Raw genomic sequence first — 11,363 nt, forward strand, 5'->3', positions numbered from 1 at the left:
AGGAGAACGGTGACAATCGCAGAAGTACGAACCCTCCCCACCGAGGCTGGGTTCATGGCCTAGCTGCAGCTGCCAGGAGCAGCGGTCGGCGGCCTATGTCCATGAACCTGCCCCCTCGGCCCGTCCATGCCGTGGCTGCCATGTAGTCTCTACCACAGGGGTCTCAGGCTCCCCTGCAGAGGGCAGCAGGCCTGTGGAGAGGTTTTTGCCATCCAGGGGCAAAACGAGAGTAGCGAAAGCAATGCGAAGCTAAATGTTGTCCTTGCCCCTATCAGTGAATATTAGATTTGTGATAGTTTGGGGGTTTTGACTAGGGGTCATTTTTTGGCAAAATAAAAAGCTGGCAACCTCCGTCTCCCCCCAGCCGTTTCGGTAACGGTGCCGGTCCGTGCAACCTGAAAACCCCAGAGATGATCACTTTTGCATCTCAGACACCCGGGCAATCCCTAAGGTCTCAGCAGACTCAGTAGACTGTCGCTTCATCTACTGTTCTAGTCACGTGCACCCAGCCTCTGTTTCCCTTTCTGCCTCACGTCTACTTGGCAGTCATATAGCTTCACAGGTCGGAATGTGGGACGAGGCCTCGCTCCCAGGACTGCATCTGTGACCAGGGTTCTGGAGGTGTCCGGCTGGGAAGAAAGCCCTGGGTTTGAGGTCTGGTCAGTGACCAAGTATGTGTGTGTTTGTGTGTGTCCTTACACTCACACGCACGTGTGTATGTGGTTGTGGCAGGGTGAGTCTTTTTCAGGTCATCCACACTGTTCCCCCAGAGGAAAGCTACTTAACCTAACCCTGAGGAGAGATACTATTTATAAAGGGGAAAACAGACCTAGATCATGTAAGTAAGTCACCAAGGCCTAGATGAATATGGAGGTCAAACAATTAACCCCTTTAGCTATGAGTTGAACTTAAATCTGATATGAATTTCCAGAAGCCTAACATTATAGAAAGACTTTTTTAGAACTAGGGAAGGGGTGAAATTTAACTTCCCTAATCCAAAAGGGAAACATGGTCCACTAATCTTCAACAAAGCAAGAAAGACTATCCAAAGTAAAAAAGACAGGCTCTTTATGGGGCGCCTGGGTGGCTCAGTCGGTTAAGCGGCCGACTTCGGCCCAGGTCATGATCTCGCGGTCCATGAGTTCGAGCCCCGCGTCGGGCTCTGTGCTGACAGCTCAGAGCCTGGAGCCTGTTTCAGATTCTGTGTCTCCCTCTCTCTGACCCTCCCCCGTTCATGCTTTGTCTCTCTCTGTCTCAAAAATAAATAAACGTTAAAAAAAAAAAAGACAGTCTCTTTAACAAATGGTGTTGGGAAAACTGGACAGCAACATGCAGAAGAAGGAAACCGGACCACTTTCTTGCACCATACACAAAAACAAATTCAAGATGGATAAAAGACCCAAATGTGAGACAGGAAACAATCAAAATCCTAGAGGAGAACACAGGCAGCAACCTCTTTGACCAAGGCCGTAGCAACTTCTTACTGGACACATCGCTGGAGACAAGGGAAACGAAAGCAAAAATGAACTATTGGGACTTCATCCAAATCAAAACCTTCTGCACAGCAACGGAAAGAATCAACAAAACTAAAAGGCAGCCTGTGGAATAGGAGAAGATATTTACAAATGACATATCGGATAAAGGATTCGTATCCAAAATCTATAAAGAACCTCTGAAACCCCACACCCCAAAAAATGAATAATCCAGTGAAGAAACGAGAAGAGGACATGAACAGATGTTTTTCCAGAGAAGACATCCAGATGCCTAATCCGAGAGGGGAAAATATCCAACTTCGTATATTTGAGAAGTAGTATGGCATGAAGTCCCAGACATTTGCGTTTCCACCAGAAGCTATGAAATGTATCCATTTCATACACTTAGCTGGACTTTGAATTCATCAGAGAGAACTACCGCATAAGTATCAAGTATTATAATAAAAATGTCTTTTTCTTACTGGTAGGAATATCGAATAAATTTATTTAAAAGAAGGCTTTGGACAAAATCATACCTACTTCTACAGTAAAAGGTAGCCTTGCTCGTTTGCGTAAAGCTGTAAAATCCCATATGAGGGAAAGTTTAAAGATCTCTGCTTTCATTTGTACAGAGGCACCGGAGCACTAGTGAAAAGTTCAAGCAAGATCTTCACGCTCACTGCTTCTGGGTTTGTGAAATTTAAGTCTTCAGCTAAAGCATGGGAAGGAATCCCTACTCCCTCCCCACTGCCAGCAACCAAAGCAAACTCTCAAGCCAAGAACGCCAGTGAATTCTTTCAACTCCTTTTTTTCACCACTTTCTCCCTGCTGGCAAATGTTATGTTTCTATTTCAGGAGAAATAAAAGCTTCATCAACTTGCCTGTCTTCATGCTTCTCTAACTCCTTCCAGGGTGTCTTTCTTTCTTTTTTTTTTTTAAATGTTTATTTATTTTTGAGAGAGAGAGACAGAGTGTGAGTGGGGGAGGAGTAGAGAGAGAGGGAGACGCAGAATCTGAAGCAGCCTCCAGGCTCTGAGCTGTCAGCGCAGAGCCTGATGCGGGGCTCAAACTCACGGACCTCGAACTCACCAACCGTGAGATCGTGACCTGAGCTGAAGTCGGATGCTTACCGACTGAGCCACCCAGACGCCCCAGTCAGGGTTTCGTTTTTTGACTTTTGTTTTGTTTTGGTATCTGCTTGGGGGAATGAGACCACATGAACGACATAGCTCCTTAGAGTTCTATTAAAGGCCGGACGGTCCACATGGTAGAACGGGACAGGGGAGCTCCGCCCTCATTCCGTAGGTTGTGAATAGTCCACCTCAGGTTTTAAATTCCAAACCAGGAAGCAGCCCTTCTTAATTATTGTAACTTTTGGGTCTTCATCAGTGACTCACTGTCCCTTTTGGTCTGGCACGTTTCTAACATCCAAAGGTGTTTCTTAAAAACGACGTCCTTGCCCCCCATTGAGCCTCATCATTGTCAGAAAAAAGATGGTTTCTAGCCTGTACTTAACTTTTCAATCACTCCACACGTATTTACTGAGTGCCTCGTACGGGCAGGCAATATACTGAATTTTGTGGATACAGAGGCAAGCAAAAAGACACAGTCCTTCCCTCCCTAGAGAAGCTCACAGACCACTGGAGAGAAAAATAAACATATAATTACAAATCACACTAAGCGTTCTAAAGGAAAAGAACGAGGTACTGTTAGAAACTTTAATAGAACTTATTTTAAATTGAGAGGTCTGGGAAGATCTTTCTGGAAGTGACCGTAAAGTTACAGACACCTGAGAGATGAATGGGTATTGACCCAGTGAGAAGCCCATTGGGCACACAGCCCTCCTCACCCATGGCTTCTCTGTCTCTCGGATAATGACCAAGACGAGGTGTGCAACTGCTCAGTGTCTCATTCCTTTCAGAGCGGGTCCTGGGAGCCTTGTCTCCATATAGGCACAGGCATAGGACGGGGACATCCCAGGTTCTTCCTTCTCCACTCAACCCACACTCTGCTCTCTGAACTCCTGACCCCCTGTTGAAGTACTAAGTTAGCATTCCAAATGAGTATCACTTAGGTTAGCAGGGCAGGTGGGTATTTTACCTGGGTCCTATGTGTGTGCAGTCTCTCCATCCAAGCTCTAAGCTCTTGGAGAGCAGACGGCTCTGTGTTTTTCTCCTTTTGTGACGCTCACAGTGCCTGGATGAGAGCTTGACTAGTAGCTACTGTTCAGTGAATACCCATAGCTACTGTTCAGTGAATACCCATTCGATAGAATTGAATTTTATCTCAGCATTCAGTAGTGCAGCAAACATCTGATGTAAAATGACAGCCGAATCAGGTAAAGTACGCATTAGAAAAGATTAAAAGAAGCTAGCATGAAGTGCCATTCCTGAAGCTTCAAGGAATCGCCTTGAATGGCTTTGACTCTGTAAGGCCACACTTTCTCAGTTCCAAGACTCCTCAACGATAGGATGCAACCCTGACTTCACAAGTTTACTTTTCTGAGAGTGGGAAGGAGGGGAGGGCTGCTTTCAATGTATACACACATTGAAAGCCATATTATGATTTCAGAAGCATCAAAATGTTCCCAGGAAATGTCTTACCATTTAAAAAATCCCTCTTTTCTTGGGATGTAAAGTAAACTTTATTTTCTCTTTTGCCTGCCTCATGTCCACACCATTATTTTTTCTTTTCATTTTTCTTTAAAAAATATATATATATATATATATATATATTGGTGGCATCTGGGTGGCTCTGTCAGTTAAGCATCCGACTCTTGGTTTTGGCTCAGGTCATGATCTCACGGTTTGTGGGTTTGAGCCCTGCATCGGGTTCTGTGCTGACAGTGTGGAGCCTGCTTGGGATTCTCTCTCCCTTCTCTCTTTGCCCTACGCAACTTGTGTTCTCTCTTTCTCTCAAAATAAATAAACCTAAAAAGAATTTTAATATATATTTTTTGGTAATAGCACCTCAAATTCCTTCTGACAAATTATTCTTCCTCATTAGATACAGTCTGCTATTTCACCAAGGTGCCTAGCTTTCTGCTAGTGAAGGAAAGGGCACCTGACCCAAGCAAGGCAACTGAGACATGAACAGAACATGGAATGATGATCAGAGAGTCAAAAGCCTGGCCATGGATGGGGCTTACTTATCCCAGATGTGGGATGCAGATAAGACTGTCCAGAAGCTTCTACTACAAAGACCCTCTAAAACTGCCTGGTTCCAGAGCTAGTTTCTGTTCTTTACAGACAAAGAATGCTGAATTGTCCTTGACCATTGGTATATCTAGAACTGGAGTTTTTGACCTGAGGTCCATTGGCTTGGAAATGGTATATGGATGGGCCCTAGGGGGTCCACAAACATGATATAATTTTTGTGTCTGTAGATAAGTATCTGTAGGTGTTTTGTCTTGTTTTGTTTTGTTTTTTGGGTTTTTTTGTTTGTTGGTTTTTTGTGTAGATGGTCTACAGACAGCTTTTATTAGATTCTCAGAAGAATCCTTGGTTAAAAATAGATTAGACACCATTGATCCCAGAGCAAGGGTTTTTAACTAAGGTCTATGGGTGAACTTGTTGGGGGGGGGGGGATTATATCTTTGTTTTCACAAACTGACATTCATGTTCTTTTTAATTATGAACATAAGCAACAAGCTACCGGATTATTAGCAATACCTAGGACTTTGCCATCAGTAGAAATCACATATTTTCATATCACATTATGGTGTTGCAGATATCTCAAAGTATAATTTACACCTCTCGCTACTTTAAAATTACACTGGTATTAGACCCACAGCTAGATCTTGTTATTGAATGTGTTAATAAAGAAGTATATATATCAGTTGACCACCGAATACGTCAGTATTTTATAACTGCATCTCAAAATAATTGGTTTCCTTTATAATCCTGTATGCTTTATTTTATTCAGATTATTATTCTAGAAAGAGGTCCAAGAGCTTCATCAGACTGCAAAGGGGTCAATAATACAAAATGTTTAATAGCCTCTTTAGGAAAAACTTAGTAGGATGGTCTCCTAGCCTTACCTATACTGGTTTTAGAAAGCTGGTTTCTATCCTGTGGTCCCCCTCCTTTCTGCCACTTGACATACTGGCTCCCAGCATTGCAACCTCTGAATTCTTCCAAAGCAGCAGGCATTGCTGGTGGTCCAGAGAAACACACAAGTTCCTGTGCATCATGGGAAAGAAACAAAAGCAAAATAATAAACAAATTTTTTAAGTGAAGAGAGAGAGACAGAGAGACAGAGAGAGCTCCTGAATAGGTAAATCCATAGAGACAGAAAGCTGATTAGTCACGGCCGGAAGAAATAAAGAGTAACTGCTTAATGGATGCAGGGTTTCCTTTGGGGGTGATAGGGCTGTTATGGAAGCAGAGAGAGGTGATGTGGCCCAGTGCAGCGCCATGAGTGTGCTAAATGCCATTGAATTTTACTCTGCAAAAGGGTTAATTTTATGTTATGTGAATTCCATCTCAGTGAAACATAACATAAAATCATAAATAAGTTGGAGGAAACCCCATTATAAATTCACCTGGGAATTCAAGGCCCTACTTAGGGGAATAAAGAAAATAGATCCTGAGTTTTATGATATTTTGTTTCCCTCTCTCCCCCTCACCCTTGCCTCCCCCCCAGTTGCTCACGTACACTGCAATTTTAGATCACTTATGAAATTGCTAATGTGTACTTTAGCCTACACATTAAATTCTGGTTTGCACTTATGCATATTAAAACACACCACTAAATACTCATCTGACAAGCTATATTTTAAACTTCAAACAAGGTTTTATTGTGCCTGGATGCATTTTAATATACCTACTAAATTTTAGCTGGAGTGAAAAATGGCTGGCAACGATGATTGATAAGGGGAGGGTGGATCCTCTCTCTTTATATCCCACACATTCCGCTTCCGCTTGGGGTATTAGGCATTGGCAGCCCCCACTGCTTGAGAGCTCTAGAGAGCTTTCCGGAAAAGATTTCAGACATGATCTTCTTGCCTTAAGCAGGGCCTGAGAGATCACGGCAAGGCTTCCCATTCCGGTAACTTGCCCAGCACCCAGGACCTCAGTGCATCCCATTAGAGCTTTTGGTCTTTGCCAGAACTGCGGTCAGAATGGGCTGGGATTAACTTTCCACAAGCCCCTCTCACATCCTTCCTAATTCCCTCTCTGCCGGGGTTTTGAAATTCCTTTCCTGCTCCCCACCCCTCGTGGCTGCACACAGCCTGCGGGCTGATGCCCAGGCAGCTCAGCCCAGGAAGGGAAAACCAGAACTGACATTTTCAGAGGCGCGGACGGTGCCCGGCGCTGGGTGAGGGCTTCATATCAAGTATCTCGTTGCATTTTAGGAATCACACCAGTTTTCTCATGGCCACTCGGGGGCTGAAGGTCACGCAAAGTCACACCAGTCAAGCCTGCACCATATTTCCCCGTCACTCTTCTTTCCAACCTTTTCACTGCTGTTTTGGACTCTGATCAGCCAGGCTCCACGACTCACCATCCCCTGACTGTGCCACAAGGGCCTCCCCCTAGACTGTCCCTCCCCTTCCATGTTCTCGCTCCCACTCAGTGCTCAAGGTCTGGCTCAAGCTGTCCCTTCTCGGAGCTTTCTCAGGCCCTACTGCTCCTGCCCTCTTCTGAATCCCCATTTATTCCAGCACTGCTCCCTGGCAGGAAGTCATGCCTCGCCTCCCTGCCTCCCCCAGTTAGGAAAAATCCCCCTGAGGGCAGGCACTGTGTCTTACTCCTCTTGGTATTTACTGCAGGGCCTGGTAGGACCGAGATGGAAACTGCTTGGTTCTCTCAATCAGCAAGAGATTTATTTTTCCAGGACGAAGCACTCAGCCTCTCTCCAGGCTCCTGTACTTCTCTTCCCTCTGCCCCCTGCCCCCCCCCCCCGGAAGTCTGATGGGGCCCCGAGTCCTTCTATCCTGCCTGCCCTGTGCAGGTGATCCAGGCCTCACTCAGCTCTTTCGGGCCACAGCATCTCTCCTGGATGCAGCCTGCTTCCCCTATAGCTGCAAGACGCAAAGGGCTCTTTTTTCCATGTCTAATGACATCATCCTTTTCAAGCAGGGACTTTGGGAAATTCATAGCGAATGAAGTATGGCCACTTATTCAGAGAATGAGCAGAGTGTAGCGTCTCCAGGTGTCTCGAGGCTGCTGAGAGGCTGGTGTGTGGTTCGGATTGGCAGGAAGGTGAGGTACAATGGAATTAAGCACCTATAGGACAGGACAGGGGCCTTGGGATGGGGAACACGGATGGAAGACAGAGCTGCCTGCATCATGTGATTTCGGTGATGCCGTGAGACCCCAAGAGCCCCCAGTCATGTGCCTTTGAGCTTTTAATGGTTTCTTCGTTCCTTTTGTGCTCAAAATTCCTAGCATTTCAGTTCTTCTCTGATTTTGATTACGTGGCTCCTTCCCTAGATGCACAGGTCAGGAAGACTAATTACGGGTGGTGGGTAATACCCACTTGTTTTCTGGGAACATGGGCCCAGCTGGGGAAGGGCAAAGAAGGCCACAGTGAGTAGCCTTCACTCAGTTTCTGCAGAGGACTGGCTGTCACTTTGGGGACACTTTGACAGGAATAATGTGTCAGAAAAGCGGAACAAAGAGTCAGGGATAGGGTAGGAGAGGAAGGAAGTATCTACCAGGGGAAAGGACTGCGGGGGTGTGGAGAGGACACCAACAGCCCTTGACGCAGGTCAGCCTGACCGGCTCCCTGAGATGCACAAGCCCAGACTGGCCCAGCACCAGGCCATGGAGTCCCAGCCCCTACAATGACAGGCTGAAGATGAGAGTTCAGACTAGCAGCTGGGACCAGGTGGAGCCACAGAGAGACAAAGGAGCAGTCAGCCAAGAGCTACAAGCAGGCAGGAGGTCGGAATGAAGTGCCGTCGTGGGTTCCTACTGTAGGGCAAAGCCCCAATCCAGCCTTTGTGGGAAGGGAAGAGAAGTGGAAGGGTGGCCTTAGAAAGCACGCGGCTCCTGCAGCAGAAGGACTGAGGGACTGAGCAATTTCTTCACAGGAGATGCAGTTGCAAGGTAGGAACCGAGAATCAGGAGCAAGGCAGAAGCACATTGAGCGATGTGAGAAAAACAAGGTCTTCAAAGACAGATGCGACATGGTTTTAAAAATCATTCTTATTGTCACAAAAAACACATAACATAAAATTTACCACTTTAACCAACCTAAAGTGCATAACTCAGCAGCATTAAGTACATTCACAGTGCTGTGTGACCATCCCTACTATCTTGTTCTAGAATATTGTCATCACCCCAAATGGAAACCCCATACCCATTAAGCAGTTGTTCCCCATTCCCCGCCCCCCCCCCCAACGCTGCCAGCCCCTGGCAACCATAATTGCCTTCTGTTTCTATGGATTTGCCTGTCCTGGGTGTTTCATGTAAATGGAATCATACAATCTTTTGTGTCTGGCTTCTTTCACTTACCAGGATGTTTTTGAGGCTCAACCACGGCTGTAATGGTTAATTTTATGCATCAGCTTGATTAAGCCAGAGAGTGCCCACATATTTGGTTAAACATTACTCTGGGTGTGTCTGTGAGACTGTGTCTGGTTGAGATTAACATTTGGATTGATAGACAGTAAAGGAGATTGTCCTCCCCAAGTGTGGGTGGGCCTCATCCAACCCGTTGAACAGCTGAATAGCACATAAAGGCTGAGTAAGGGAGAATTTATTCTCTGTCTCTCTCTGCCTGACTGTTTTTGTCAAGCTGGGGCACCAGTCCTTTCCTGCCTTTGGACTCAGATGTAGACTGGACCTTACATCATCAGCTCTCCTGAGTTCCAACCTGCAGACGGAAGGTCTTGGGACTTGTCAGCCTCCATAGTCATGTGACATAATTCCTTATTATATAACATAATATTACAATGTTATAATGTTATAAATTTTATAATGCTATAAATTATTAAACATTATAAATTATAGCATAACATAATATTAACTTATGACACATATTGATATATTGTATTATATTTATCAATAGATTATGTACATATATATATACATATATATATACATATATATCCTATTGGTCTCTTTTTCTGGAAAATCCTAGCTAATACATAACAAGCATCAGGACTTGATCCCTTTTAATGGCTGAGTAATATTCCATTATATGGATATACTGCATTTTGTTTATCCATTTGCCAGTTGATGGGCATTTGGGTTGTTTCCACCATGCACCAGGGTTTGAATCCTGATTAAGTCAAGTCATTGAACCTCTCTGGCCACCTGCTCATCACATGTGAAATTCTTACAAGGATTAAATGAGATAAAGCACATACAAACCTGATACAGAGAGGGAAATCAACAGATTGGTTTCCTTAACTGATATGGGGACCCCGATCACAACAGCACAACTGTGTTTCAGTGGATTTTAGATCCTCAAAATCCCCCTCAAATCAGAAATGGGTCCAGAGTCAAGGCAGATGGACACCTACAGGTGGGGCACAAGAGATCTTAGTTCTTTTTTTTTTTTTAAGTTTATTTATTTATTTTGAGAGAGAGCACAAGCAGGGAAAGGGGCAGAGAAAGAGGGAGAGAGAATCCCAAGCAGGCTCCACACCATCAGCGCAGAGCCCAATGCAGGGCTCAAACTCACGACCCACGAGATCATGACCTGAGCCAAAACCAAGAGTCAGACGCTTAACTGACTGAGCCACCCAGGTGAGATCTTAGTCTGAGGGCAGAAAATTGTACCCTCTCTTGCCCTCCCCCTCTCCCTAGCGGACACACCTTAGGGAACTGAGGTTCTAAATCAGGGCCCCCAAACATGACCATACCTCTGTTTCAGTGTCTTCGGCCAATAAATATTGTGAGGAAATATCTCACATTTAACTTGTTAGAAATACCCCACATTTTGCAAATGTTTGAAAGAGAATGCACACACTGCCATCGTGCTCTATCTTAAAAATAAGTACTCTTCGGGTTTATTTACAACTTGTGTTCAGATTACTCCATAGCATAGCATGCACTCACATTACATAAAACTTGTGAAAAAATAACACCTATCATTCCCTAAATCACAGTAATTTCATGCGTTTACATTTACATTCTTTCTTTTTTTTTACGTTCTGTAACTATAGATGTCTCTTTCAAAGATGTCATGAAAGGCAACCTGAAAACTGAATTTAAATGCACGGAGTCGTCCTGGCTCAAGGCACACAGACAGAACAGTTTATTCCACATTCAGCGGTGGCCAATTCAATGGTCAACCTAAGAGCATTGGCCTGGGGCTCACATGGCTCTCGGTGCATGTCCTACGGGGGCCATAGACATGGCCTGAGCTGCTCTGAGCCTCAGTTTCCTCCTTCATTCAGCAGCACTCCCCGAGGACCACAGTGGGCCAGGCACTGTGCCAGGCTCTGGGGTTACATAGATGAATAAGAACCTCCACCGCTGACCCTCAGAAACCAGAAGTCAAGCGGGAAAAAAGCTAACACACTTAACACCTTACCGGTGCCAGGGATTGCCCCCTCTATTTCACATGTAGTAGCCCATCAGATCTCTCTAAAAACCCTGAGATGGAGAGTGTAACTGGAGATACTATGGTTATCTTCATGTCCAGATAAGAAAACTAAAGCTCGGAGCAGTGCAGTAATTTACATGGCTGGTCAAAAGCAGACCCAGGCAGTCTGGCTTTAGGGCCTGCCCCGTTAATCCCCACATGACTATACCTCCATATGTATTTATATAATAGACCTCCATGCAAGTGACACAGGAGCATAGAGCAGAGCAATTGATTTTACCTGAACAAAGTTACAGAAGGCATCAGACATGACTGTGTACCTTGGCAGGAAGAATCAGTGGGATTTCACCTGGCAGGGATGGGAGAGAGAAACAGAGAGCTAAGAGC

The sequence above is a fragment of the Acinonyx jubatus genome, chromosome D1, assembly GCF_027475565.1.
Source record: "Acinonyx jubatus isolate Ajub_Pintada_27869175 chromosome D1, VMU_Ajub_asm_v1.0, whole genome shotgun sequence".
Classification (NCBI taxonomy): domain Eukaryota; kingdom Metazoa; phylum Chordata; class Mammalia; order Carnivora; family Felidae; genus Acinonyx; species Acinonyx jubatus.